This window comes from Convolutriloba macropyga, chromosome 9 (assembly GCF_964194025.1).
Source record: "Convolutriloba macropyga chromosome 9, txConMacr16.3, whole genome shotgun sequence".
NCBI lineage: Eukaryota > Metazoa > Xenacoelomorpha > Acoela > Convolutidae > Convolutriloba > Convolutriloba macropyga.
The window spans coordinates 56135973-56163434 of record NC_134476.1 but is presented as its reverse complement, the minus strand read 5'-3'; the positions used below and the strand labels follow the sequence as shown (position 1 = coordinate 56163434).

Genomic DNA, 27462 nt, shown 5'->3' with positions numbered 1-27462 from the left:
GGGTGCAAAAGAAGAAAATAAACATTTAGTGTAAGAAAGCTTGGGCTTCGAAATATTTAAAAAAAAAGCTAACTATCGGTACTGACTTGAAAATTTTACCACGATGACAGGAAATATTTTGGGACAAATCAAAAGTAAAGATTGCAGCCAATGAACTTAATTTCTTCCATTTGCGCTTACCACGCAATAACATCATCTTCAAACAACCATTATTGTGTTTCTTTGAGCCTACGAATAATTTAATCTTTTTCTTAAAAAATTTTAGCATTTTTTTGAATTTGATTGCTCATGAGCACAACAAGACAATTAGGTTTTCAAAATTCCGCTGAAGTCTTTTAAAAATTCCGCTGAAGTGCAAAATTTAGCAGCGAGTTTTTGTTATGAAACACACTTTTTCTTATTCCGACTTCTTTCGGACTCTGCGTCTATTGGTGTTTAACTCCCCTCATTAATCAGACGCATATACCACATGCATAAAAAACAGGCGAACTCATAAATACTCTCACAAAATTGCACACAAACAAGAACAAACAAATGCAAAACCAGTTCCGATAAAAAACTTTTAAATTTGTTTGTCATCTAAAATTTACTCAAAAGTCGTGATTTTTTATATTTGGCCCGACTGTTTTCGCTTAAATTTAGGGTTCGGACATTTTCAGACGATTGCATCTTTAGTGGTAAAATTGTCACTAAAAGTGGAAATAAGTTTTGTGAATTATTTTGAAAGTTTTCGTTGATTTCAATGTTGGATGAGCATAAACCCCGCATTCGTTTTTTTTTTAAAATTAACCAAACATGTTAACAGCTAGACTTAATAAACACACTTTTGATTCTGTTTTTCCTAAAAAACCGCAATGTTTTGCAAAACTTAATAGCCTAACTATTTTTCTAACTCTTTAATTATTTTGACAGATTTTGCTGTCTCACTAGTTGTTATTAACATGCAAAAGAACGTTGAAAACTGTTTGTAAATTCTCTTACATAATAATTTTAATGAATATTGGTTATCAGTAATTTTAATGTTTTTCCTCTTCTAATTATTTTTGATTTTTTTTAAAGAAATAGAAAAGTTAAATAATTTTTATGATGAAGAAAAATGAATACTGCATTTTTGCTCGAAATTTTTTTTGTTTTTGGTAGGAGTTTTGAAATCAATAACGAAATGAACGTTTCAATTAACAGAAACCCCGAAAGACTGGAAATGATCCTGTCGAAGAGCAATTTCAAGATATAGAGAAGTTAAATATTTTTTCTCAAACTCAAAAAGTTGTGAACTTGTTTTGAAGTTTTTAATTCTGACACTCCACAATTATTCTATTTTTACAAACGTTTTTTCATTATTAGAGATGATAGATTTATTCATTTGCTCTGACAGCAGAAAAAATACATAAAAAATTAAGAAAAGATTTCCTTCCTCATTTAAGTTTTGAACTTTTTTTATTTGATGATCGTTTCTTGATATTTTTTTTTAAATTTTCAGGTTAGTTCTGATTAAAAAGAAGCATTAACTTCCAAAACAACAGTAGAAATTTAAAAAACGGTTTGTAGTGACTCATGTTCAAATTTGATTTTTTTTTTTAGTTTGTGAGAGCTCTAAATTGCCTGAAGTCTTTAATTTCCCAAAAATCTTTTTGATACAGAAAAAAATGTTTTGTACGAATAAAAAGCAGATGTAATTGTTCTTTATAATGAATTTTGAGAAAAACGAAACTCTTCCTTTCTGTTAATTTTTATGTCGTATATTTTCATTTATTTATTAAAAATTTTGAAACAATGAAACGGTCTTTGAAAGTGTCCACCTGTGCTAACTAAATGTATTTCAAAAGAGTTCGATTTTTTAAATAATTTCAATGCCAATTGTTACAGCCACACACCCTCCCCCGAGTGATCGTTCATTTGCCTCTTGGTTCTTTCAATAGAATATTCAAATTTCCCTCTTTTTAAAAATTCAGAAAAAGGAAAGTAATTCCTGAAGGCTACAAAATTGTGTTTTTTTTTACTATGATGCGTAAACAAAAAGTGATAATTGTACATGATATGATTTTAAACTCATTTTTCTACTCCTTTGAAACTTATTGACAAAAAATCTAAGCTACAAAGAAAACAGTTTTTGCCTATTGTTGATTTCAATGTCTTTCCAAGGCTTCGATTGTGACCTTCGAATTTTTTCATTGTTAGCATTGGCAAGTGGGTTGAAATTACTCACCTCTTGAAAAGATTGGTGTCACTCAACGTATTTCGGTGATTTAGCTTGAGTGTCACGCGCATACAAAAAATATTGAAAAGCATTGTTTTCAAGGTGAATGACATGTTTCAATTTTGAATTCGTCGCCTACTTAATGGCGTGATGTTTGATAGGTATTGAAGAAAAAATGAGACATCTGGTAAAACAAAGCTTGAGCGTCGAACATTTTTTTTTGAAAAACTTACCTCTATGTACTGACTTAGAGGTTTTATCACGATGGCAGAACCGATTTTGGTACGGATCGAAATTAAGCTGTTCCTTCTTTGAAGACAAATCCTCCCATCTGAGATAACAACGCAATCATATCATATTTAAGTTAACCATTTCTTTGTCTGTTTGAACACCTGAATAATTCAACCTCATTTTTTGTATTTTCAAAATGACCACTCTTAAATTAAAGGTTTAGTATAATGCACAGGGAGGCTGCTACTGTGGCGAAAATGACTAAAAAAAATAGAGAACGGTTACACCTTAAAAATGAGTGTTGTACGGATTTCAAAGGCAAAAAAAGAAACAGTAAACTTTTTGGGTTCGACCGGAAGGAGTGCAAACTCAAAATTTTTTATGGGTACTCAAAAATTAGAAGAGCAAAAATTGGGTCGTACAAGTTTGTTTTGTAAAACAAAGTTTCGTTGATAAATCAATTTCTACTGTATTTGGAGATAAATTGACTGATAAATCATTGTTGAACATCAGATTTTTATTGTATCTCTACTAGAAAAAAACAATGTTCTAAGAGTTTTAAAGCTGTTGAACTGGGTTTCAAAAAATATTCGGACTATTTAACAAAATTAATGAAATGACATGAAAAAGAACAGCTTTTAAAGAACGCTGGATGGCGCTGCACTACTCAAAAATGCTGTTACCGGTATCTTTTTTGCAATCAAATGAATTTGAAAGTTTTGTTTACAGTTTCTTAGCTCTTGTCACGATTTTGATAGTAGCCAAGAAACATGGAGGGGCACTGAGAACGCAATTTACGAACGGCTGCAAATTTTTTCTTGTCAGTTACAAAAGTGGGCCTTTGATTTTATAGTAAACTTTCTGAGGATACCAGGCAGAGCCGTGATGAGACCCTGAAAGTGTTCAGAAATCAATTATAACAGGCAATCGAAAGTTGTCCTGGGGATAATAGTCAAGTGAGTCCCGATTTTTGAAAAAAAAAATTAAATTTTGATAATAACCACTGTGATAAGGAGAAAACATATTTTGAAGGGACCCTTCTAAGATATACAAAAGTAATGAAGTGCGGGTAGACCTGAGATAGAAGTTAGGTGACGCAAATATAACTTCAGAGCAATCATTAGAAAGAGAACTACAATTAGTACCATTCATGTGGGTTGAAGAAGAGGGCAAGGAACCGTGGGTTTCGGCCATCGAGTCCAACGAAAGTTATCATTTAGTTGCTTTGATTGATGAGCTTTTGAAAACCTTGCGGTCTAATCAACGTAGCGGACAAGATAAACAAAGATTCTCATCGCAGAGATTAAAGCCAAAAGATTTGCGCGGTAGGGAACAAGAGCCAAGATAAAATGGTGAAAAAATGAAAATCGTTGAAAGTAGAGGAGAAGCAAAGCTGATCATAAAGAAAACAATTATGACAGAATAGCGCAATTGCAAACACACGAACGTGAAAACAGAAGCATATGTTTTTTGCATTAGAGATTTGCAGATTAACCATAAGCACATATGCCAAAAACGTTTTAAATTTAGAAGCCCAACTTATTGCAAAGGAGTTCTCCCTAAATTAAAAAAAAAGCTGAGGATGGCAGAGCGTTTTTTTTTGAAAAAAAGACTTAAAAACCTTGAGTGCCGGAGAGAGCCCAGTGGAAGCGTTTTATGTCGAAAAATGGCAAAAAACACAGAATGATATTTATTTTAATTGACAGTGGGAGTGGTGTGAATTTCGTATGCGAATCGCTCCACAAGCAACAGGGAGAGCCCGAACAGATCCGAAGTTGCAATAAAAAAGCTAACAACAACAAAATAACGCCTTTTGAATTGTACAACAACTATTGAATATCTAAAGAACAAAATTGAGATAACGCTTTTTTAATCGGCAAAGAACTTTTATACATTTGCATTCTACCCAAAAACAAAATTTACTGGATAATTCTGTTAAATCCGGATAATTTGCAACTATTCTTACAAACCGAAATATAAGATATTTCATAAATCTCAGCAGAGGACCACAAAATACTTTTCCATTGCAAAGTAATAATTAAAAAGTAATTTTGGGAGAAGGGTAACAAAACACAACAAACAAAAACTTTAGCAGACACCGCCACCATTTGAGTTCAAAGAAATTGCATTTGTTAATAGCAAGATCATCAAAAAATTGTTGATGATGTCGTTGGGGTTTGAGTTTTCAAACCCTCTTCAGAGGGTAAAAAATTGTGAGGACCCCATGCAAAGAGACTTTCAAAAAGTTCTCAAAACAAATCAGACAAAACATTTCAGGAGGCAGAACAACCAAGAGTCCAGTAGAAAACCCTTTTATTTGACTTGAGACGCAAGTGAACTCTAGTTCATGGAATTTGTCTTGGGAGGAAATTGGAAATACTGGAAGCTTATGAACGAGACTCAAATGAGGTTTTGCGAAATTGAGCTATTAAAGGAGCTTTGTTACCAAATTTATATTAGACTAAAAATAGAAAAAAACTGCTCCACTCAGGTGTACCAACGAAAGTTTCAAAAAACGAAGAGCCATAAATTTTTTCCTGAAGATTTGGAACAAGATGACTCAGGCAATTCAGCATACTCCAACTGGGCAGCACCATCATTACTGGTACAAAAACGACGCTACCTGTCGTTTAGTTTCAGAATTCTGGGAGTCTGAACAAACCAACATGCGGGCCGTTTCCACCAATAAAGTATGTCAATGATACGGTGGAGGGAAACCTGCAAGTACTTCCCAAACATAGGTCCTTTGATGAGTCACTTTCAAATTTCGCACGAAGAGAGCCAAAATTTCACGGTGTGGTGTCTATGTCAACCCTAGGCTTGTAATGTGGAAGACGTTTCCACTGGGACTAGCATTGTGGCCAGCAGTTTTTCAGAAAGTAATAAAATTATTTCTTCTGGCCTTTCTTAAGAAAAAACTCAAGTTTATCTAGACTAAGGCATCGTTTTTGGGAGATAAACTCAAGATCTCAAATGGTTGAAAATGGTGTTCCAACGGAGATTGAACTAAAAATTGAAGGATGAAAATGCAACTTCTTCAATAATAATGAAATTATATCAGAGAGTTGAGGTCGACCCAGAGCAATTAAGTTCTGTAAAACGAAAAAAGATTTTTTCTCTGAAAAACAGTCAGGGCCTTTCTAGGCCTCGTTGAGTATTATTGAAAGTTAATTCTGGGTTTTAGGAAAACTGCAGAGTTTTTTAACAATTAAGTAAACTACTCAAATGAATTCGGGTGCAGCACATAGTACAAGGGTGCTGTAACCAATTTAGAAAAAACTTTCAGAAAACCTAGCCAGTTAGAATTACTAAATGATATTAATTTTCATACTTTTTTAAGGGATGCTCCTAGGTCATACCGTGATGTCTTATAGAGGACACTGTTTTTCTTATGCTAGCAGATCTTTGAAGAAACGTCTTTGTTACTACTCAGAATGTAGAAAGTTTTATTTAATAAAAACGTTTGTCTTACGCACCATTTTAAAAATTATTTATTTGGCCAGCAATTTTCAGCCGTAATTGATCACAGGGTTACTGCCTGAACAATTGATTTCACAGAAAGAAAAGGCAGGCTCGCAAGATTGAAAGCAGAGATCGCAAGAGTGAACAATTTTATTTTGACATCAAAGAAGAAAATGATCAAAAATTCAACTCGCCGACGGTTTTTGAGGTATAAAAGTGGAAGCTCAGGAGCAAACAGCTTCCGTTGAAGGTCATTAAAAAAATCTGACCCTAGACAATCGAAAAATGCATCTAACAACGCAGCAGAGTAATACTGGGATTAGGATGCACGTCTTTGCCTCTCTGAAGAGACTTTCTATCAAAAACACGAAAAGGAATCGACTTTTGAAACTGTTTATCAAGTGGTAAAACCATGAGAAAGAGAGAGAAGATGCACTGTGCTTGAACTTTTTCAAGACTTTCCTGGCGGAAAAAATGGGAAAAAGGAAAAAGAAAAAAAACGTCAGAAAAACTTATGAAAGATTTTTTTGTCCAGGCACGAGAAATAAAGTAAAAATTAGATACAGCTTTTGAAGTGTACAAAATGCAAAACATTAAACCGGAACATTGACGTTCACTCACTAAATGACCACTTGGTCCTCCATTTAGGCAAAGTTTTTAGATATTATGGTTCCCCTTCCCGATTATCAAAAAACAATTACATAATGCATATTTGATGTCATTTGAATAAATGAAAATAAACCATAGTTTTAACCTAACATAAGACAAAAATCGTGGCAGGGGCCTTGTTGATTATTGGATAGTGAGATTTGGATGTCCGTTCACAGCGACCAATGGCCAAACGTTGTTTCAAAAAGTCTTATTGGTCGTTGCAGTCAACGGCGACTACGAGAGACTTCCAAAAAATCTTAAAAACAACAAGGGAACGAGATGACTGATCAAACAAAAAACCGCTAAAGGGTAAGGTAATGGAAAAAAAGATCGATGAATCAAAGAAGAAAATAACCTATGAGACCTCACTGGACGTTAATGAGATGAGAGCCGCACAATTACAAAATGCCAAACCAGAAAAAAATCTTGCACTAATTGAGTTTGAGTGAAAACTTTTGGGAAAAAAATCAAAATGCGTAAAGAGCACCAAAAATAGCTGAATTGTTTACAGAGCAAGATAAAGAACATTTTAGGAAAAAGAGAACTGACATTAATTTTGCGTTAGGAAAGCTTAGAAAGAATTAAGAGGGAGAAACTCAGAGAGAACATTATATATATATATATATATATATATATATATATATATATATATATATATATATATATATAATGTTTGTGTCTGGCAGTTCTAACTTTATTGGTTTAGCCGTCATTTTTCATAAATTTCCGGGAACACAATTTGGACAATATTGTTTCAAGAAAAAAATTTAATCGATTCAGTTGATCACCCCTATCTGCTCGTGAAGCCGACTAACTTTGGTTTTGACGAAAATTTCGTGGTCCTTATTGCCTCTTATCTTGAAGATAGGAAACAAAGAGTTAAAATTAGTAACATTTTGTCGCATTGGTTACCTATCTCTAGTGGTGTGCCGCAAGGCAGTGTGTTGAGACCTATTCTATTTTTGATTTCCATTGATGACATGCATGAAGTTCCTGATTTTTCAAATTTGTTCTGCTTTGACGATGATGCCAAACTTGTATGCCAAAACAATTCTTGCGTACAATCTGTTCAACACGATCTTTGTGCTCTTAGATTACGGTCTTATTGTAATTCACTTTCTTTCAAAACTCAGAAGAGTGGCTACCTATATTTCAACAGGACATCCACCGACGCCTTGTTTATCGGAAACGACGAACTATCTTGGCTCGAACAAGTCAGCGACCTGGGTGTTGAAGTATCTAGTTCACTCAAGTGGGGAGCTCATTTAAAGATCAAATTGGTCAAAGCTTGTAGAGCTCTAAATTATTTGAAGCATAGTGTTCCTTCAAATCTTTCCTCTGGAGTTAAATTCAATCTATACAAAGCATGTGTTATCTCTGTGTTATTGTACGGTTACCCTGCTTGGTACCCTGATATTTGTGAACTTCGGAAGCTTGAAAATTTGTATTATCATGGACTTCGTTGGTGTTTCGGTTGTGATAACTATGAAAAGTTATTACAGAAGTCTCATTCGTTGCCGATCAGTTATCAACTCATTGAACGTGATCTTCGATTTCTTCTGGCAATAGTGAATGAAAAGAACTGCATTAGTTTCGATGATTACTTCAAAATTGAAAAAAAAATCCGTTAACTTACGAGCGCAGAATCTGGAACGCCTGGTCCTTACGAGATCGAGAAAACGACTCACCGAAAAATATTTTTTCTTCCGTGTTGAGAGACTGGTAAACGACGCTGCCGATCTCCTGAATATCAGTATTAATTTTTTCAAGTCGAAATTTTCCCGACAAACCACAATTCACAACCTGCTGCTGGACTTTTATAAAATAAACAACCTGCTGCTGGACCTTTTTAAATAAAATTTATGTACTGCACCTTATTATAGTATTATTTGTTTTACTGTACATCCTCTTAAAGGTAATTCAAGTCTTTTACTACTACTACTACTATTTAATCATCGTATCACAGTACAAAGCGTGATAACAGATTTCAAAAATAAGGAAAATATGGAAGACGGTCGTCTAGTCTATGCTGAACTTTAGACACAGTTGAACCTAAAAACTTTCATGTGTGAAGTGGTATACACCACGTATGACCTTAAAAAAGCCAAGTGTTTCAAAAAAAGGTGAGTCTCAGAGAATATTTCGATAAACTGCTACAAGAAAATCTATAAGTTTATAAAGACCCCAAAGTTCTTTCCAGAACAGCTTTTATCGAACAATACAGTTTGAAGACAAGCTGATGAGTTTTTTCGAGAATCAACGCAAGCAAAGTTGTCATAACGATGCACAACTTTATTTGGATTCAACGGTTGAAAATTCAAAGATTGATAGGATTATCCCAAAAAGTTGCGAGTTGTTTCATGAGTTTCACCAGTTGCTGATAAATATGGCCTAAAAATTTGTGCCAGGAACTAAAATGTAGTCTTTTCTCATTGCCAGACATAAAAAAGGATTTTACTTGCTCGAACAACTCACCACGACTGTAATGGAACTACCAGTTGAGAAGCATTCCAAAACTTGATTCCAAAGTACTGGCATTAAAATTCCAAAAAATGATTCCAAAGTCCAAGGTCCCCTTCTCGATTATCAAGAAACAATTACATAATGCTTATCGGAGGTCATTTGAGTTAGTGAAAATGAGCCATAGTTTTAACCAAACATGAGACAAAGTTCGTGGCAGGGCGTGGTTGATTATTGGATAGTGAGATTTGGATGTCCGAAATACTAGAATATCGGAACAGCCAGCTCAGATACAACAATTTCGCTGTTAAAGGAAAAAACGGTTTTTCGTAAAAACTAAAAATTTGTGTATTTTTTAACAAGCAAAGATATTGCAGGGTCTCTTTGAACAGTTTATGCAGTTAATCCAATCAATTACCAAGCACCGATGTTGAAAAAATCCGCTAACGACAAAAAGTCTTTGAACAATTCGTTCGCTTAATTAAAAACATCAAGTATAGAACGAAATCAGCAAAGGAAACTGTCTTCGGTTAGTTACCAAACAAAAATGGCAACGCCTCGGTTTAAAAGAAGAAAATTATCTTGAAATCACGATTAGAATATTTTACACGTAGCAAGCCAATTTCAAAAAAGGAAAACAATAAAAAATGTCTTGCAGTTCAAAGCCAAAAAATCGTAGAGTTCATGATCAGATAAAAGAGAAAAAACTTTTGAGTTGAAGACTAAGAATTATGCAAATGTTGGATAAAAAAGTAATTTTTATTCAACAAAGCAGTCATTGATGCCACACTTATGTATTTGGTAATTATATATTTTATTTGCCAGAGTTCTTCAAACTTCTATCCTGGATTTCCTCGGGCTTTTACAGTGTGGCGGTTTCTACTCCAGAACTTTAGGAATTTTCAGATTTTGGGCCCGTTTTTTACGAGCTGTAGCGGAACAGTAACAAAAATGAGTGTCCAACCACTAAAAGCTGTATACTCTTCACTTCACTGAATCGAGCTTTGACAAAAACTTGATAATCATTGCAACAAGGTTAAAGAGGCAAAAACGCAAAGAGTAGTTTGAGCGTTGATTGTGAGGCGCTAAGAGGCAAATTAATTTAAACGGGACTCAGAACAGCCAAACAGGAGAAAGTGATAACCTCAGTGAAACAGGAATTGTCTGTTTCACACTCAAAGCAGCTAAAAATGGCAAAGCAGCAGAGGTGTTCGATGTAGAGAATGACCGATTGCGTTGCGAGCTTTGACAAATGGAAAACTGCAATCAGTGGATGGCCACTGAGTGACAAAGAAAACAAACTGTATTCGATAAAAAAATCCGTTAAAAAACGAAAGGGCAAAAGACAAGGCTTTAATTTTTTTCCGCGCTTCGGTGGCATGCTTATCGCTTGCATAGGTTGATACAATTCAACGTAATTAATGTCGCATGGAAAAATACCATGAAACTTTTCTGCAAACAAAGTTCGTAAAGTCAAATGTTTTCTATTACAATGAGAACAATATAATTGCGACACGCAATAACGAAAATTAAAAAATTTTCTTGAAGCAATAAAAAAAAATTGCTGCAATACTTATATCACTGTAACTGTTATCATATCAGAAACAAAAAAATTGGATTAAAGAAAACACAGCAAAAGAAGACCCTCTTTTTCATATGGAAAAATCGATTGGGTTTCAGAGCAATTTTAGATCTCATATTAGAAATACGAGTCCCGAAGGTATATTGATTGTTCAAAGGACCATGCTTTGTTAATTTCTGCAACCCTGTTTAAAAAATGAAGGTAGAGAAATATAATTTCTATTCTCTAGGTAATTTTTTTAAAAAAATTAGTTCCTGATCATCAATTGGAACTTATAACCGATGAAGAGTAGCAATTGTAGCTTCTTTAAACAAAAAAAAACTTCAAACAATCAATTAAGCGGAAGCGTTTTCTACCTCAATTAGTTTTCCAGCAGCAAGAAAATGTCTTAAATATTAGCTGGAAGGTTTCGTGGATCCTAAGTAAAGCAGCACTACCAATAGGCCATCTTCTAAAAACTGGAAAACAATTTCTTTTAAAACGAGTATCAAAGTCAGCAAGTATACATTAAGTGTACGTAATCAAAAATTGAGCCCATGAAAGAACCCTAATTGAGAAAAAAAATCGTTTTTTCTCAAATTTGAACATCTGAAACAAGCAAAACGCTATCTGTTCAAAATCGGCAGCTTTAACTGTTGTCAGTTTTTTGCCATCTTGTCTGTTGAAAACGTCACCTGTAAGAAATTTGATTTTTTATTCTTTTATCTGAACCTTGTAAAAAAACTCAACAAATTTGTTTAAAGGATGTGTGGCAAACTGATGAATCTCATGGGACTCTCAAGCCCTCACTCCCTCCAAAAGCAAAAAATCAACCGCTGTTTTAACAGCACTTTTTTTCAGCGGCATGCGAAGACTCCAAATGCTATCGGAATGAAAATTGAGTGTCTTGAAATGCATCTCATTATATCTTGTCTGCTCCATTTCAATTTTCATTGGCAAAGAGTTTAGGTAATTTTTAAAAAAAAAATGCAAATGTTTTTGTCGTCTTCAAATTTGATTATTCACAATTTCTCGCAGCCTCAATTTTCTTGTTGAAGCTACGTCTTTGGATTCTTTTCATGAACCTCACAAAACAAATGATATAAAATTTTTTGTCCTATGGAAATTTTTTATTCGAATTATAATGGATGCTTTTAATTTCTCCTTGAAAAACGCTTCCAATCTACCAATCCCGTAGGGTGAAAATTTCCTGACTCCACAAAATTGCTGATTGGCAGAAATTAACAGAGAAATGCTAGGAATTTATACATTTGTAGGTAAGGCGTTCCGCAAGAGATGAAGACTACATCTAGTTGTAAGTCGTCAATGAGCATAAGAGATCATTAATTTTTGATATTCTAAGAATCAGATGAAAGTGATTTCCATATTTTCAAAAACGTAAAAGTGTTATAACTGCCCCCTCTCCTTCCGACGCAGGCATGGTGATAAAAACTCGGTTAAAAATCAGAACTGGTGAAACTCAATTGCCTGGAGTGAGGCAATTAAAGATTGCTGAAAAACTGAAAATTGAAAATCGATGAAATCACTGTCACTGCCATAAGAAAAGATTATTTGCAGAAGATAGGGACAACAGAGAAAAACAAATGTACCACTCCCGATTGTATTTTGATTATATAAAAGACCAAGCTTTGTTTATTACTGCAGCTGTGTTTAAAAAATGAGGGTAGAGAAAGATGAAAAATTGTTATCAAACGGCAGTGGATTTGACAAAGAATTTCTACTGTCTAAGTAAATTTTTTCAATAAATTAGTTCATGATCTTCAATTGGAACACATAAACGATGAAGAACAGCAACCGTAGCTTCTTCAAACAAAAAATCCAAACCTAAAAAAATTTAATTAAGCGGAAGCGTTTTCTAGCTCAATTAGTTTTCCAGCAGCAAGAAAATGTCTTAAATATTAGCTGGAAGGTTTCGTGGATGATAAGTAAAGCAGCACTACCAATAGGCCATCTTCTAAAAACTGGAAAACAATTTCTTTGTAAAACCAGTATCAAAGTCAGCAAGTATACATTAAGTGTACTTAATCAAAAATTGGGCCCATGAAAGAACCTTAATTCAGAAAAAAAATCGTTTTTTCTCAAATTTGAACATCTGAAACAAGCAAAACGCTATCTGTTCAAAATTGGCAGTTTTAACTGTTGCCGGTTTTTTGCCATCCTATCTGTTGAAAACGTCATTAGTAAGAAATTTAATTTTTTATTCTTTTCTCTGATCCTTGTAAAAACTTAACGAACTTGTTTAAGGGATATGTGGCAATAGGATGAATCTCATTTCCTCATTCCCTCCAAATGCGAAAAATCAAGCGCTGTTTAAACAGCAAATTTTTTCAACGACTTGCGAAGACTCCAACTCCATACGGAATGAAAATTTATTGTCTTGAAAAGCATCCCCTTATATCTTGTCTGCTCCATTTCAATTTTCATTTTCAAAGAGTTCAGGTAATTTTCATAAAAATGCGACTCGTTTTGTCGTCTTCAAAGTTGATTTTTAACAATTTCTCGCACTCTCAAATTTCTTGTTGAAGCTACGTCTTTGGATGCTTTTCATGAACCTCACAAAACAAATGTTATAAAATTTTTTGTCCTATGGAAGCTTTATTTGAATTAAATTGGATGCTGTTAATTTCTCTTTGAAAAATGCTTCCAATCAACCAATCCTGTAGATTGAAAGTTTGCTTACTCCACAAAACTGCTGATTGGCAGATATTAACTGAAAAATGGTAACAAATTATACATTTGTAGGTAAAGCGTTCCGCAAGAGATGAGGACTACATCTAGTTGTAAGTCGTCTATGAGAATAAAAGACTATTAATTTTTGATATTCTAAGGATCAAATGAAAATGATTTGTAAATTATCAAAATTGTAAAAGTGTTATAACCCCCCCCCCCTCCAACGAAGACATGGTGATAAAAACTCATTTAAAAATCAGAACTGGTGAAACTCAATTGCCTAAAGTGAGGCAATTAAAGATTGGTGAAAAACTGAAAAATGAAAATCGAAGAGCTTACTGTCACTGCCAGAAGAAAAGATTATTTGCAGAAGAAAAGGATAACAGAGAAAAACAAATGTACCACTCCCGATGGTATTTTGATTATTTAAAAGACCAAATTTGTTAATTCCTGCAACCCTGTTTAAAAAATGAAGATAGAGAAAGATAACAAATTTTTATCAAACAGCAGTGGATTAGACAAACAATTTCTTTTCTCTAAGTAAATTTTTTAATGTAATTATTTCCTGATCTTCAATTGGAACACATAAACGATGAAGAACAGCAATCGTAGCTTCTTCAAAATAAATCAAACCTAAAAAATTTAATTAAGCGGAAGCGTTTTCTAGCTCAATTAGTTTTCCAGCAGCAAGAAAATGTCTCAAATATTAGCTGGAAGGTTTCGTGGATCCTAAGTAAAGCAGCACTACCAAAAAGCCATCTTCTAAAAACTAGAAAACTTTGTCTTTGCAAAACCAGTAGCAAAGTCAGCAAGTATATATAAAGTGTACATAATCAAAAATTGAGCCCATGAAGCAACCTTAATTCAGCAAAAAAAATCGTTTTTTCTCAAATTTCAACATCTGAAACAAGAAAAACGCTCTCTGTTCAAAATCAGCAGCTTTAACTGTTATCCTAATTGTTGTGATAAACTTATTAAATAGCATTCTCTGCTATTTAATAAGTAGTGTTTCAGTTAATTTGGTCGACGAACCAGATTTTATTCTTGGGTAGCCCTTGTCTACGAAGGGATTTTAGTGATCTGGTTTATGATAATAAATTGGTATCTAAGACGAACAAACTTGGACTATCGTCTACAGTTCTCATTTGTTATTGTCAGAGTTACTAAGCTACCGTTTACAGTGGTAAACGGATTCATAGGTGTACGATTAGATTGAGGCAATTATTTTCCAATTCCCCTCCACCCAATTCATATTGAGCAGTTTTATTTGGGATTGCGATGTCCAAATCTTGTGACTTATGCACTACTGTGATAGACGATAGTAAATACTTTGACTGTGACATTTGTGGCGTCAAATCTGTTCACTATGACTGTCTCAACGTAAAGATTGATGGCGACCCCATTTCGTGCGGCATCCATTGGAAATTCAAATCGTGTGCTTCTCTGTCTGTTACTGATATGCTTGCCAATGTCTTGGAAAGGCTGAAGAGACTGGACACACTATGCGCGGATGTGGCAGATTTGAAGTCGGTTGTCAAGAAAACCATTAAACCGCGAAATTTTGCAAACGTTTCTAAAAAAACGAGAACTGGAGGCTGGCCTCCCCAGTTGGTTGATGACAAACGATCGGAAAGTACCTCATCTGAATCGTCGAGTCGAGTCAAGCGATCGCGTACTGATTCTGAAGATTTGCAAGCTAGCAATGCTGCTCATGTGGACCCAGGCACTCAGCCTGAACTATCCGAGTTTCAAGTTGTTATTCCGAGAAAGAAGAAACCTGTTTTTGGCACTAACAGGTCTGGCGGAACTGCTTTTGCACCCCCGAAGCCTCCTCCGCGGCGACATGTATACATTGGTCGACTCAACAAAGAAGTTGATGCTGAACGGATTAGAGCATTCTGCAATGAAAATAATACTCCACTACTGCATATTCGAGAGCTAAGTGGTCACGAAGCCAGAACTAGATCGTATCACTGCGTTTTTGATTTCCAATACTCAGCCGTCGACTCTCCTGATTTCTGGCCAGAAAATGTGATATTTGATCGGTACCGTCTAAATGGAGAAGCTAGATCCTGGCTGCGATCCTTAAGAATACATTGACTATCTACGACCATCGTGAAAGCTGCCCATGTCTCTGTTAAAAGCTTTCTCACTCTCTCTCTAGTTAATTCGCGATCAATCCATAACAAAACAAGTCAATTACATTCTTCCATTCTTGCGAAGGACTGTCAGGCAATGTTAGTCACTGAAACTTGGATTATTGATAACAGTTCTGATTGCTTTCTATTACAACAATGCTGTCCTCCAAAGTACCTGTACTGTAGTTGTCCCCGTCTGGCTAGACCAGGTGGCGGCATTTGCTTATTTTATCATGAAGACATTGTATGTACTCTGAAGAAAGATGTATTCAACGATGCATGTGAACTTGTTCTTCTTGAACTAGGCCTTAACAACACAAGTATTGCTGCTGTTAGTGTTTACAGAGTGCCTGGGTCTAACATCACTGTGTTTTTGGACACCATTTCTGTCTTCATGGAAGACATTATTGTGTTGTACGAGAAAATCATTGTCTTGGGAGATATCAACATTCATCTCGGCACTGGCGCTCCATCAGAAAGACTCTGGTTGTCATGGCTAGAAGAACACTGTCTTGAACAGTTTGTGAACGTTCCCACACACACTGCAGGAAATATCCTCGATCATGTAGCAGCGACATCATCACTTACAGTAAGCAATCTTGTTGCTGATAACTTGCTAACATCAGACCATTATGTCATATCGTTCTGTGTCTCTGTGCCCTGGGTTGCGGAGAAGAGGAGGCAACTTATTGCGTTTCGGCGTTGGAAATTGTTTTGCATTGATTCATTTATTCAATTTCTGCATTTTGAAGACACGTTCCAGGCTGTAGATTCTGCTTGGAGTGCGTTTCTATTTGCTATCGAAAAAGCTTTAGATCGAGTAATTCCGAAACGCACCAAGTGGTTCACGTCACACAATTGTCCCTATTTTGACGACGAGTTGAAATTTCAGAAGAGATAGAAGAGGAAATGTGAGCGCGCATTTAGGAAGTCTAAAAGTAGTGACTCACTTTTGTCATTTACGCTTGCAACTGATGAGTACTATCGCCTGTTATTAGTCAAAAAAGGCGAGTACATTAGCTCAACCATTTCCAGCACGTGCAAGAAGCTCAAGTTTAAAGCGCTCGCTTCTTTGCTTGGAGAAAATCACCGTTGTTTACCAAAAACTCATGGATCAGCGAAGGAATTGGCGAATTGTTTCAATAGTTTCTTTCTAGCCAAGGTTAAGAAGTTGGTTGAATCAATTCCTACGTCAGACTTTCCCACTTATTTTCTGTCGCCTACTTCTCAACTTGATTCTTTTATGACAATAAGCAGCGAAACTCTACTTCATTATGTCAACCAAGTATCGAATTCTAGTTGTCCAAAAGAGCCGATGCCACCATCGCTATTCAAGACAGCTTCTTTGCATTTTTGCGACTCTTTGTTATCTCTTATTAATATGACGGTTAGATCAGCGCGTTTCCCCGAGAACCTGAAAAAAGGCTTCGTTGTCCCTTTGATAAAAAAGCGTTCGCTGGATCCGGAGAACTTGAACAATTATCGACCAGTTACTAATCTCCTATTTCTGTCCAAAGTGTTAGAATTAGTTTTATTCGAGCAGTTGAAAACATACTTGGAGGTTAATTCTTTGTATGGCAAGTTTCAGAGCGCTTATCGCCGAAGACACTCTACTGAGACAGCCCTGACCAGAATCTCTAATGATTTATTGGGCTACTTGGACTCGGGATTTTCTCTTCTTTACGTGGGTCTAGATCTTTCTGCAGCTTTTGATTCGATTGAACATCATTTGTTACTTCGTGTTTTGGAGATGCGTCTCGGTGTCCGATCTGACGCCTTGAAGATGCTAGAGAGTTAGCTGATAGGACGTACTCAGTGTGTTTACCTTGATGGTGTCTTTTCTGACGAATCCGATGTTTTGTATGGTGTTCCCCAAGGTTCCATCCTAGGACCCGTTTCGTTTTGTTGCTATCTGCTGCCACTTGAAGATCTATTGTTACAAAGGAACATCGGTTTCCACATCTATGCCGATGACACAGTTCTATATTTTCTGTTCACTAGTCAACAAAATTTTGACGATACCATGAACCAAATTACTACTTTCTTTTCAAGTTTCCGTCTGAAGTTAAATAAAGACAAGAGTGAGTTTTTATGGCTTAAAAAACCTGACAAAGGAACCGTGACTGTACCACCGCTTTCTATACCTTGTGAAACTGGATTATCTTTGTCTGTTAAACTCCTGGATGTTCAATTCGATCAGAATCTCTTGATGGAGAAGCAGATCAATCGTGTTGTGTCTTCCTGCTTTTTTAACCTTCGCAAGATTTTCTCTGTCAAACACCACCTTGAAAGGACCATTTTAATTGAGCTGATTAGACTGCAGGTGATCTCACGCCTTGATTATTGCAATATCCTTTATGTATCTCTTCCGACTAAGCTCATTTCAAAACTCCAGCGTGTAATGAATGTAGCGGCCAGCTGTATTTTCTGTTTACACGCCGGAACACCAACGTCAGCATATATTCGACAATTGCACTGGCTTCCAATCAAGCAAAGATGTCTTTTCAAGCTGTTGCTTTTTGTTCACAGAGCTATCCACAAGCCATCGGACAGTCCATTATATCTACAGGAGCTATTGAAACGAACTACTCGCGTTACGAGAATGAACTATGTGTACAACTTGGAAGTTCCGAAGACCCGCAGTGCTTGTGATAGACGTAGTTTCAGATACATAGGACCAACGGAATGGAATAAACTACCAGCCTCTTTGAAGTCAATCCCCACTGAACTTTGCTTCCGTAAAGCTCTTAAAACCTATCTGTTTTAATTCGCTGTGCACTTTTGAGTTTGTAAAAGGTGTTGAAACTAATAATAATAATAATAATAATAATAATAATAATAATAATAATAGTTATCGGTTTTCGCCATATTATCTGTTGAAAACGTTACCATTGAGAAATTTAAATTTATCATTTTATCTGAATCTTGTAAAAAACTTAACGAAATTGTTTAGAAATGTGTGGCAAACGGATGAATCTCATGCCCTCATTCCCTCCAAATGCGAAAATTCAACCGCCGTTTTAGCAGCATTTTTTTTATCGACATGCGAAGACTCCAACTCCATACGGAATGAAAATTGAGTGCCTTGAAATGCATCCTATTATATCTTGTCTGCTCCATTTCAATTTTCATTGGCAAAGAATTCAGGTAATTGTTATAAAAAAGCTAGTCGTTTTGTCGTCTTCATAGTTGATTATTCACAATTTCTCGCAGTCTTAAATTTCTTGTTGAAGCTACGTCTTTGGATTTTTTTCATGAACCTCAAAAAACAAATGATATAAAATTTTTGTCCTATGCAAATTGTATATTTGAATTAAATTGGATGCTTTTAATTTCTCTTTGAAAAATGCTTCCAATCTACCAAACCTGTAGAGTGAAAGTTTTCTGACTCCACAAAACTGCTGATTGGCAGATATTAACTGAAAAATGGTAAGAAATTATAAATTTGCAGGTAAAGCGTTCCGCAAGAGATGAGGACCACATCTAGTTGTAAGTCGTATATGAGCATAAAAGACTATTAATTTTTGATATTCTAAGAATCAGATAAAAGTGAATTCCAATCTTTCAAAAAAGCAAAAGTGTTACAACTGCCCCCCTCCCCCGACGCAGGCATGGTGATAAAAACTCAGTTAAAAATCAAAACTGGTGAAACTCAATTGCCTCAAGTGAGGCAATTAAAGATTGTTAAAAAACTGAAAAAGGAAAATCGATGAGCTTATTGACACTGCCGGAAGAAAAGATTCATTGCAGAAGAAAAGGACAACAGAGAAAAAATTTACCATTCCCGATGGTATTTTGATTATATAAAAGACTATAATCAAAATTGTTATTTACTGCAACCCTGTTTAAAAAATGAGGGTAGCGAAGGATGAAAAAGTGTTATCAAACAGCAGTGGATTTACAAACATTTTCTAATCTCTATGTAAATTTTTTAAATAAATTAGTTCCTGATCATCAATTGGAACACATAAACGATGACGAGCAGCAATTGTATCTTCTTCAAACAAAAAACCAAACCTAAAAAATTTGATGAAGCGGAAGGGTTTTCTAGCCCAATTAGTTTTCAAACATCAAGAAAATGTCTCAAATATTAGCTGGAAGGTTTAGTGAATACTAAGTAAAGCAGCACTACCAAAAAACCATCTTCTAAAAACTAGAAAACTATGTCTTTGCAAAACCAGTAGCAAATTCAGCAAGTATACATAAAGTGTACCTAATCAAAAATTGAGCCCATGAAGCAACCTTAATTCAGCAAAAAATTCGTTTTTTCTCAACTTTGAACATCTGAAACTAGTAAAACGCTATCTGTTCAAAATCGGCAGCTTTAACTGTTGTCGGTTTTTGCCATCGTATCTGTTGAAAACGTCACCAGTAGGAATTTTTTTTATTTTATCTGAACCTTGCAAAAAAACTCAACAAATTTGTTGGATGTGTTGCAAACCGATGAATCTTATGGGACTCTCATGCCCTCACTCCCTCCAAATGCAAAAAAAACAACCGCTGTTTTAACAGCAATTTTTTTCAACGACATGGAAAGAGTCCAACTGCTTCCGAAATGAAAATTGAGTGTCTTGAATTGCTTCTCATTATATATTGTCTGCACAATTTCAATTTTCATTGGCAAAGTGCGAAAATTTTGCTGTCTTCAAAGTTGTTTACTCACAATTTCTTGCATCCTAAGATTTATTGTTGAAGCAACGTTTTCGGATTCTTTTGATAAACCTCTCAAAACAAATGGTATCATAAAATCTTTTGTCCTGTGGTAATTTTTTACCTGAAAAAAAATTGGATGCGTTCAATTTCTCTTAGAAAAATGCTTTCAATCTACTAATCCTACAGAGTGAAGACTATTTGACTCCAAAAAAATGCTGATTTGCAGATATCAGCAGTAAAATGCTCAGAAATTATACATTTGTAGTTAAGGCGTTCCGCAAGAGATCAGGACTACCTCTAGTTGTTAGTCGTCTATGAGCATAAAAGACCATTAATTTTTCATATTCTTAGGATCAGATGAAAGTGATTTCCAATTTTTCAAAAAAGTAAAATTGTTATAACTGCCCACCCCCTCCCACGCAGACAAGATGATAAAACTTCACTTAAAAGAAGAAACTGGTGAAACTCAATTGCCTCTAGTGAATTTTTCACCACCTCTTAAAGAATAGTGAAAAACTGAAAAACAAAAATCGATGAGCTTACTGTCACTTGGCAGAAAAAAAGATTCTTTGCAGAAGAAAAAGACATCAGAGAAAAACAAATTTAACACCCCCGATGGTATTTTGATTATTTAAAAGACCATGATTTGTTAGTTACTGCAACCTTGTTTAAAAAATGAGGATAGAGAAAGAAGAAAAATTGCTATCAAACAGCAGTGAATTTGACAAACAATTTCTTTTCTCTAGGTAAATTCTTTTAAATAAATTAGTTCCTGATCATCAATTGGAGCACATAATTCATGAAGAGCAGCAGTCGCAGCTTCTTCAAACAAAAAACCAAACCTAAAAAAATTAATTAAGCGGAAGCGTTTTCTATCTCAATTAGTTTTCCAGCAGCAAGAAAATGTCTCAAATTTTAGCTGGAAGGTTTCGTGGATCCTAAGTAAAGCAGCACTACCAAAAAACCATCTTCTAAAAACTGGAAAACTATGTCTTTGCAAAACCAGTAGCAAATTCAGCAAGTATACATAAAGTGTACCTAATCAAAAATTGAGCCCATGAAGCAACCTTAATTCAGCGAAAAATTCGTTTTTTCTCAACTTTGAACATCTGAAACTAGTAAAACGCTATCTGTTCAAAATCGGCAGCTTTAACTGTTGTCGGTTTTTGCCATCGTATCTGTTGAAAACGTCACCAGTAGGAATTTTTTTTATTTTATCTGAACCTTGCAAAAAAACTCAACAAATTTGTTGGATGTGTTGCAAACCGATGAATCTTATGGGACTCTCATGCCCTCACTCCCTCCAAATGCAAAAAAAACAACCGCTGTTTTAACAGCAATTTTTTTCAACGACATGGAAAGAGTCCAACTGCTTCCGAAATGAAAATTGAGTGTCTTGAATTGCTTCTCATTATATATTGTCTGCACAATTTCAATTTTCATTGGCAAAGTGCAAAAATTTTGCTGTCTTCAAAGTTGTTTACTCACAATTTCTTGCATCCTAAGATTTATTGTTGAAGCAACGTTTTCGGATTCTTTTGATAAACCTCTCAAAACAAATGGTATCATAAAATCTTTTGTCCTGTGGTAATTTTTTACCTGAAAAAAAATTGGATGCGTTCAATTTCTCTTAGAAAAATGCTTTCAATCTACTAATCCTACAGAGTGAAGACTATTTGACTCCACAAAAATGCTGATTTGCAGATATCAGCAGTAAAATGCTCAGAAATTATACATTTGTAGTTAAGGCGTTCCGCAAGAGATCAGGACTAACTCTAGTTGTTAGTCGTCTATGAGCATAAAAGACCATTAATTTTTCATATTCTTAGGATCAGATGAAAGTGATTTCCAATTTTTCAAAAAAGTAAAATTGTTATAACTGCCCACCCCCTCCCACGCAGACAAGATGATAAAACTTCACTTAAAAGAAGAAACTGGTGAAACTCAATTGCCTCTAGTGAATTTTTCACCACCTCTTAAAGAATAGTGAAAAACTGAAAAACAAAAATCGATGAGCTTACTGTCACTTGGCAGAAAAAAAGATTCTTTGCAGAAGAAAAAGACATCAGAGAAAAACAAATTTAACACCCCCGATGGTATTTTGATTATTTAAAAGACCATGATTTGTTAGTTACTGCAACCTTGTTTAAAAAATGAGGATAGAGAAAGAAGAAAAATTGCTATCAAACAGCAGTGAATTTGACAAACAATTTCTTTTCTCTAGGTAAATTCTTTTAAATAAATTAGTTCCTGATCATCAATTGGAGCACATAATTCATGAAGAGCAGCAGTCGCAGCTTCTTCAAACAAAAAACCAAACCTAAAAAAATTAATTAAGCGGAAGCGTTTTCTATCTCAATTAGTTTTCCAGCAGCAAGAAAATGTCTCAAATTTTAGCTGGAAGGTTTCGTGGATCCTAAGTAAAGCAGCACTACCAATAAGCCATCTTCTAAAAACTAGAAAACAATTTCTTTGTAAAACCAGTAGCAAAGTCAGGAAGTATAAATAAAGTGTACATAATCAAAAATTGAGCCCATGAAGCAACCTGAATTCAGCAAAAAAATAGTTTTAACTAAACTTTGAACATCTGAAACAAGCAAAACGCTATCTGTTCAAAATCAGCAGTTTTAACTGTTGTCGGCTTTTGCCATCTTATCTGTTGAAAACGTCACCAGTATGAAATTTGATTTTTTATTCTTTTATCTGAACCTTGTAAAAAAACTCAACAAATTTGTTTAAAGGATGTGTGGCAAACTGATGAATCTTATGGGACTCTCATGCCCTCACTCCCTCCAAAAGCAAAAAATCAACCGCTGTTTTAACAGCACTTTTTTTCAGCGGCATGCGAAGACTCCAAATGCTATCGGAATGAAAATTGAGTGTCTTGAAATGCATCTCATTATATCTTGTCTGCTCCATTTCAATTTTCATTGGCAAAGAGTTTAGGTAATTTTTAAAAAAAATGCAAATTTTTTTGTCGTCTTTAAAGTTGATTATTCACAATTTCTCGCAGTCTCAAATCTCTTGTTGAAACTACGTTTTGGATTCTTTTGATGAACCTCTCAAAACAAATGATATCATAAAATTTTTTGTCCTATGGTAATTTTAGCCTGAAAAAAATTGCATGCTTTTAAATTTTCTTTGAAAAATGCTTTCAATCTACCAATCCTGTAGAGTGAAAATATTTGACTCCACAAAATTGCTGATTGACGGACATTAGCTGAAAATGCTCAGAAATTATACATTTGTAGTTAAGGCGTTCCGCAAGAGATCAGGACTACCTCTAGTTGTTAGTCGTCTATGAGCATAAAAGACCATTAATTTTTCATATTCTTAGGATCAGATGAAAGTGATTTCCAATTTTTCAAAAAAGTAAAATTGTTATAACTGCCCACCCCCTCCCACGCAGACAAGATGATAAAAATTCACTTAAAAGAAGAAACTGGTGAAACTCAATTGCCTCAAGTGAATTTTTCACCACCTCTTAAAGAATAGTGAAAAATTAAAAAACAAAAATCGATGAGCTTACTGTCACTTGGCAGAAAAAAAGATTCTTTGCAGAAGAAAAAGACAACAGAGAAAAACAAATTTAACACCCCCGATGGTATTTTGATTATTTAAAAGACCATGATTTGTTAGTTACTGCAACCTTGTTTAAAAAATGAGGATAGAGAAAGAAGAAAAATTGCTATCAAACAGCAGTGAATTTGACAAACAATTTCTTTTCTCTAGGTAAATTCTTTTAAATAAATTAGTTCCTGGTCATCAATTGGAGCACATAATTCATGAAGAGCAGCAATCGCAGCTTCTTCAAATAAAAAACCAAACCTAAAAAATTTAATTAGGCGGAAGCGTTTTCTATCTCAATTAGTTTTCCAGCAGCAAGAAAATGTCTCAAATTTTAGCTGGAAGGTTTCGTGGATCCTAAGTAAAGCAGCACTACCAATAAGCCATCTTCTAAAAACTAGAAAACAATTTCTTTGTAAAACCAGTAGCAAAGTCAGGAAGTATAAATAAAGTGTACATAATCAAAAATTGAGCCCATGAAGCAACCTTAATTCAGCAAAAAAATAGTTTTAACTAAACTTTGAACATCTGAAACAAGCAAAACGCTATCTGTTCAAAATCAGCAGTTTTAACTGTTGTCGGCTTTTGCCATCTTATCTGTTGAAAACGTCACCAGTATGAAATTTGATTTTTTATTCTTTTATCTGAACCTTGTAAAAAAACTCAACAAATTTGTTTAAAGGATGTGTGGCAAACTGATGAATCTTATGGGACTCTCATGCCCTCACTCCCTCCAAAAGCAAAAAATCAACCGCTGTTTTAACAGCACTTTTTTTCAGCGGCATGCGAAGACTCCAAATGCTATCGGAATGAAAATTGAGTGTCTTGAAATGCATCTCATTATATCTTGTCTGCTCCATTTCAATTTTCATTGGCAAAGAGTTTAGGTAATTTTTTTAAAAAATGCGAATTTTTTTGTCGTCTTTAAAGTTGATTATTCACAATTTCTCGCAGTCTCAAATCTCTTGTTGAAACTACGTTTTGGATTCTTTTGATGAACCTCTCAAAACAAATGATATCATAAAATTTTTTGTCCTATGGTAATTTTAGCCTGAAAAAAATTTCATGCTTTTAAATTTTCTTTGAAAAATGCTTTCAATCTACCAATCCTGTAGAGTGAAAATATTTGACTCCACAAAATTGCTGATTGACGGACATTAGCTGAAAATGCTCAGAAATTATACATTTGTAGTTAAGGCGTTCCTCAAGAGATGAGGACTACATTTAGTTGTAAGTCGTCTATGAGCATAAAAGACTCTTAATTTTTGATATTCTAGGGATCAGATTAAAATGATTTCCAATTTTTCAAAAAAAGTACAAGTACTATAACTGCCCCCCTCCCACGCAGGCATGATGATAAAAATTCAGTTAAAAAAAGGAACTGGTGAAACTCAGTTGCCTCATGTGAGTCAATTAAAGAATGGTGAAAAACTGAAAATTGAAAATGGATGAGCTTATTGTCACTGCCAGAAGAAAAGATTCTTTGCAGAAGAAAAAGACAACAGAGAAAAACAAATTTACCACTCAAAGACAAGTTCTCACATATATTGTTCGAAAAAATTAGAAATAATTAACGGATCTTAATAACAGTAAAATTGAAATTGGCGAAAAACAAAACAGATGGGAAGGCAGAGCTTCCAAAATCAAGCAGCGTCATATTGCAAAAATACAACTCCAGTTGCTAGATAAAGAAAACCAGCAGGATAAAGCGGAACATTTCAAAGGCGTTGCCGCAGCGGCGCTTGGCAAATTTGAGATAGGAAATAGTTCAATAGTATGCAGTCAACATTTTGGCCAGCTGCAATGAAGTTTTACTCAAAAAAGTTTGCTCAATCCAACATTTTTGCTTAGATTCGGGTAAATTCATTACTGCAAGGAAACCTTGCAGATGTTGCAGCTGAATCAATTAGCATTTTTCTGGTTCCATCGGACAACCGAATCAAACCATTGCATCTGGCGCTCCATTAGTTGAAAGCCCAAACTCAAGTCTCTACAAAATCAGTGCATAGTTCAATGTGAGGCCAACACCAACATTGAAAAAACAAACTGTTTGCTGGATTTGAAAATGAGAAACCTAAACAATGTTGCGCTTTTCCAAATTCATCAGCAGTCGGCACAGTTTAAATGAAACAAATCACTATCACCGCCAAATCAATTTGGTTCGCTATTACAAGTAAACACTCCAAATTTATCATGCCGTCAAGCTTCTTCTCGCTTTTGTGCGTTGACGAACAGTTTTTGAAAAACCTTGCGTGCCAGGACACTTAAATCTACTCACTTTTCCTCACTCGCATCAATTTGATGCTAATGCCCCCCTAATGTCTAACTCACCAACTCCATGACAAACAGATGCAGTCTTCAACCGTCCCCATAAAAGTAACTACTTAGGATAACCCCGCAAACCCTACAAATTCTGAGCACATTTTGGTTTTATTCATTCGCCGCTACCAGCATTTCCAGCAAACCTTTTTTATCTCCGATCAAATCAACTACTGCCTTTTCTGCCTAAACCGAACATTTCACCTTCTGCAAGCATCATTAAAACGCAATTTAATCAACGTTATCAACCTTCGCTTCCACAGGAGAAGTACCAGCCCCAAGTAAACCCTAATGTATAAAACTTCACGCCAAATCCTACGGATTTACCCTTTTAAAATTTTCCAGTCACCTTCACAGATTTGACTGAAAAAATGCAAGACAATTAAGGCTGCGAAGAAGTTGCCTCGTAATATAAAAGATCGGATCCTCTAATACCTTTAATGATTAAGAAAAATTGTGTTAATTGGACACTACGTGACATCATGCAGCTGATCAAGGAACATGATGCGAAGAAACAAACGTAAGCATTTTAATACCTAAAGACAACGCCAATTTAAAGCCAAAAACCAAGTTGCATTAGAGACAATTGCTGTCAACTCACACGAAAACACGAAAAGTGCAGTCATAAATGCCAGTTGCAACAACTCTCCCTCCATTCGCAAAAGCAACTATAGCGTTTAGTCGTGTTGTATCTATAGGAGAAAAAACACTCCCAACCATCAAGCAAAAGGAGTCGTGGAAGCACAACTACGTTTCTCCTGCCGTAGGGAAGAACATATGTTTCGGCAGTGTGCGAATAACATGAAATGAAGTCGGTTACAACAACTTTCCAAACAAATTTTTTCGTGGAGCTAGGAGAGTTTATCCATCTATGCCTTTAAAAAAATATGAACAATTTCAACACTAAAGCTGAAAAAGTCAAAGCAAACCTTCAAAAGCATTACAATTTAATCTATCGGCAGTGTTTTCGATCTTCTTCATGCAACTGAAATGTTGTAGGCAATAACTTTTAACACAGTACTTTTAGCACAGATACCACGGCTTTATCTTTGTGCTTTGCGGGTTAATGTACTTCTTGGAATTCCTTTGCATAGTCAGTAGACTTGATTCGCACAGTAGAACATTGAAACTAACAGTTGTTTTAATATCGAGGAAGCCATTGACGCCAATGTGATTCAACTGACTATAATACCAAGCGTCAGCACAGCAATTGAGTTGTTCGAAGTAAGTCTTCAAGTGACTGATAACTTACATGTATGCTCCCACATCATGGACATTAAACCATTGCGAGAAAAGTAACCTCTTTGAGAACCCGTAACAAATTGCTTTGGGAACGTCAAAATGATACTTGAACATGGCGTGGGTCGCGCTATTCACCTTAAGAGTACATCAGCAACAACGCGAAGTTCTCTCAATTTGCCGTTATTTTGCCAATAGTTTGGCTTTCAAACGTTTTTGAACGATCGGCGTCGGTCTTGGCTTCAGTGTAATTCAACGCAAATTTTGTATCGAAAGTGATCAAGTGAATTTGT

General features: G+C 35.1%; 2 protein-coding genes across 2 annotated transcripts in view; one reads left to right on the top strand and one right to left on the bottom strand.

Annotated features, from left to right (window-relative positions):
- Window positions 1-14257, bottom strand: part of LOC142345873 (proteasome subunit alpha type-2-like) — a 184668-nt gene extending 170411 nt beyond the window's left edge. The window contains exon 1 of the mRNA XM_075398302.1: window positions 14247-14257. The gene's annotated coding sequence lies outside the window, so the exon portion shown is untranslated. The remainder of the gene's footprint in view (window positions 1-14246) is intronic.
- Window positions 14206-27462, top strand: part of LOC142345872 (endophilin-B1-like) — a 276037-nt gene continuing 262780 nt past the window's right edge. The window contains exon 1 of the mRNA XM_075398301.1: window positions 14206-14235. The gene's annotated coding sequence lies outside the window, so the exon portion shown is untranslated. The remainder of the gene's footprint in view (window positions 14236-27462) is intronic.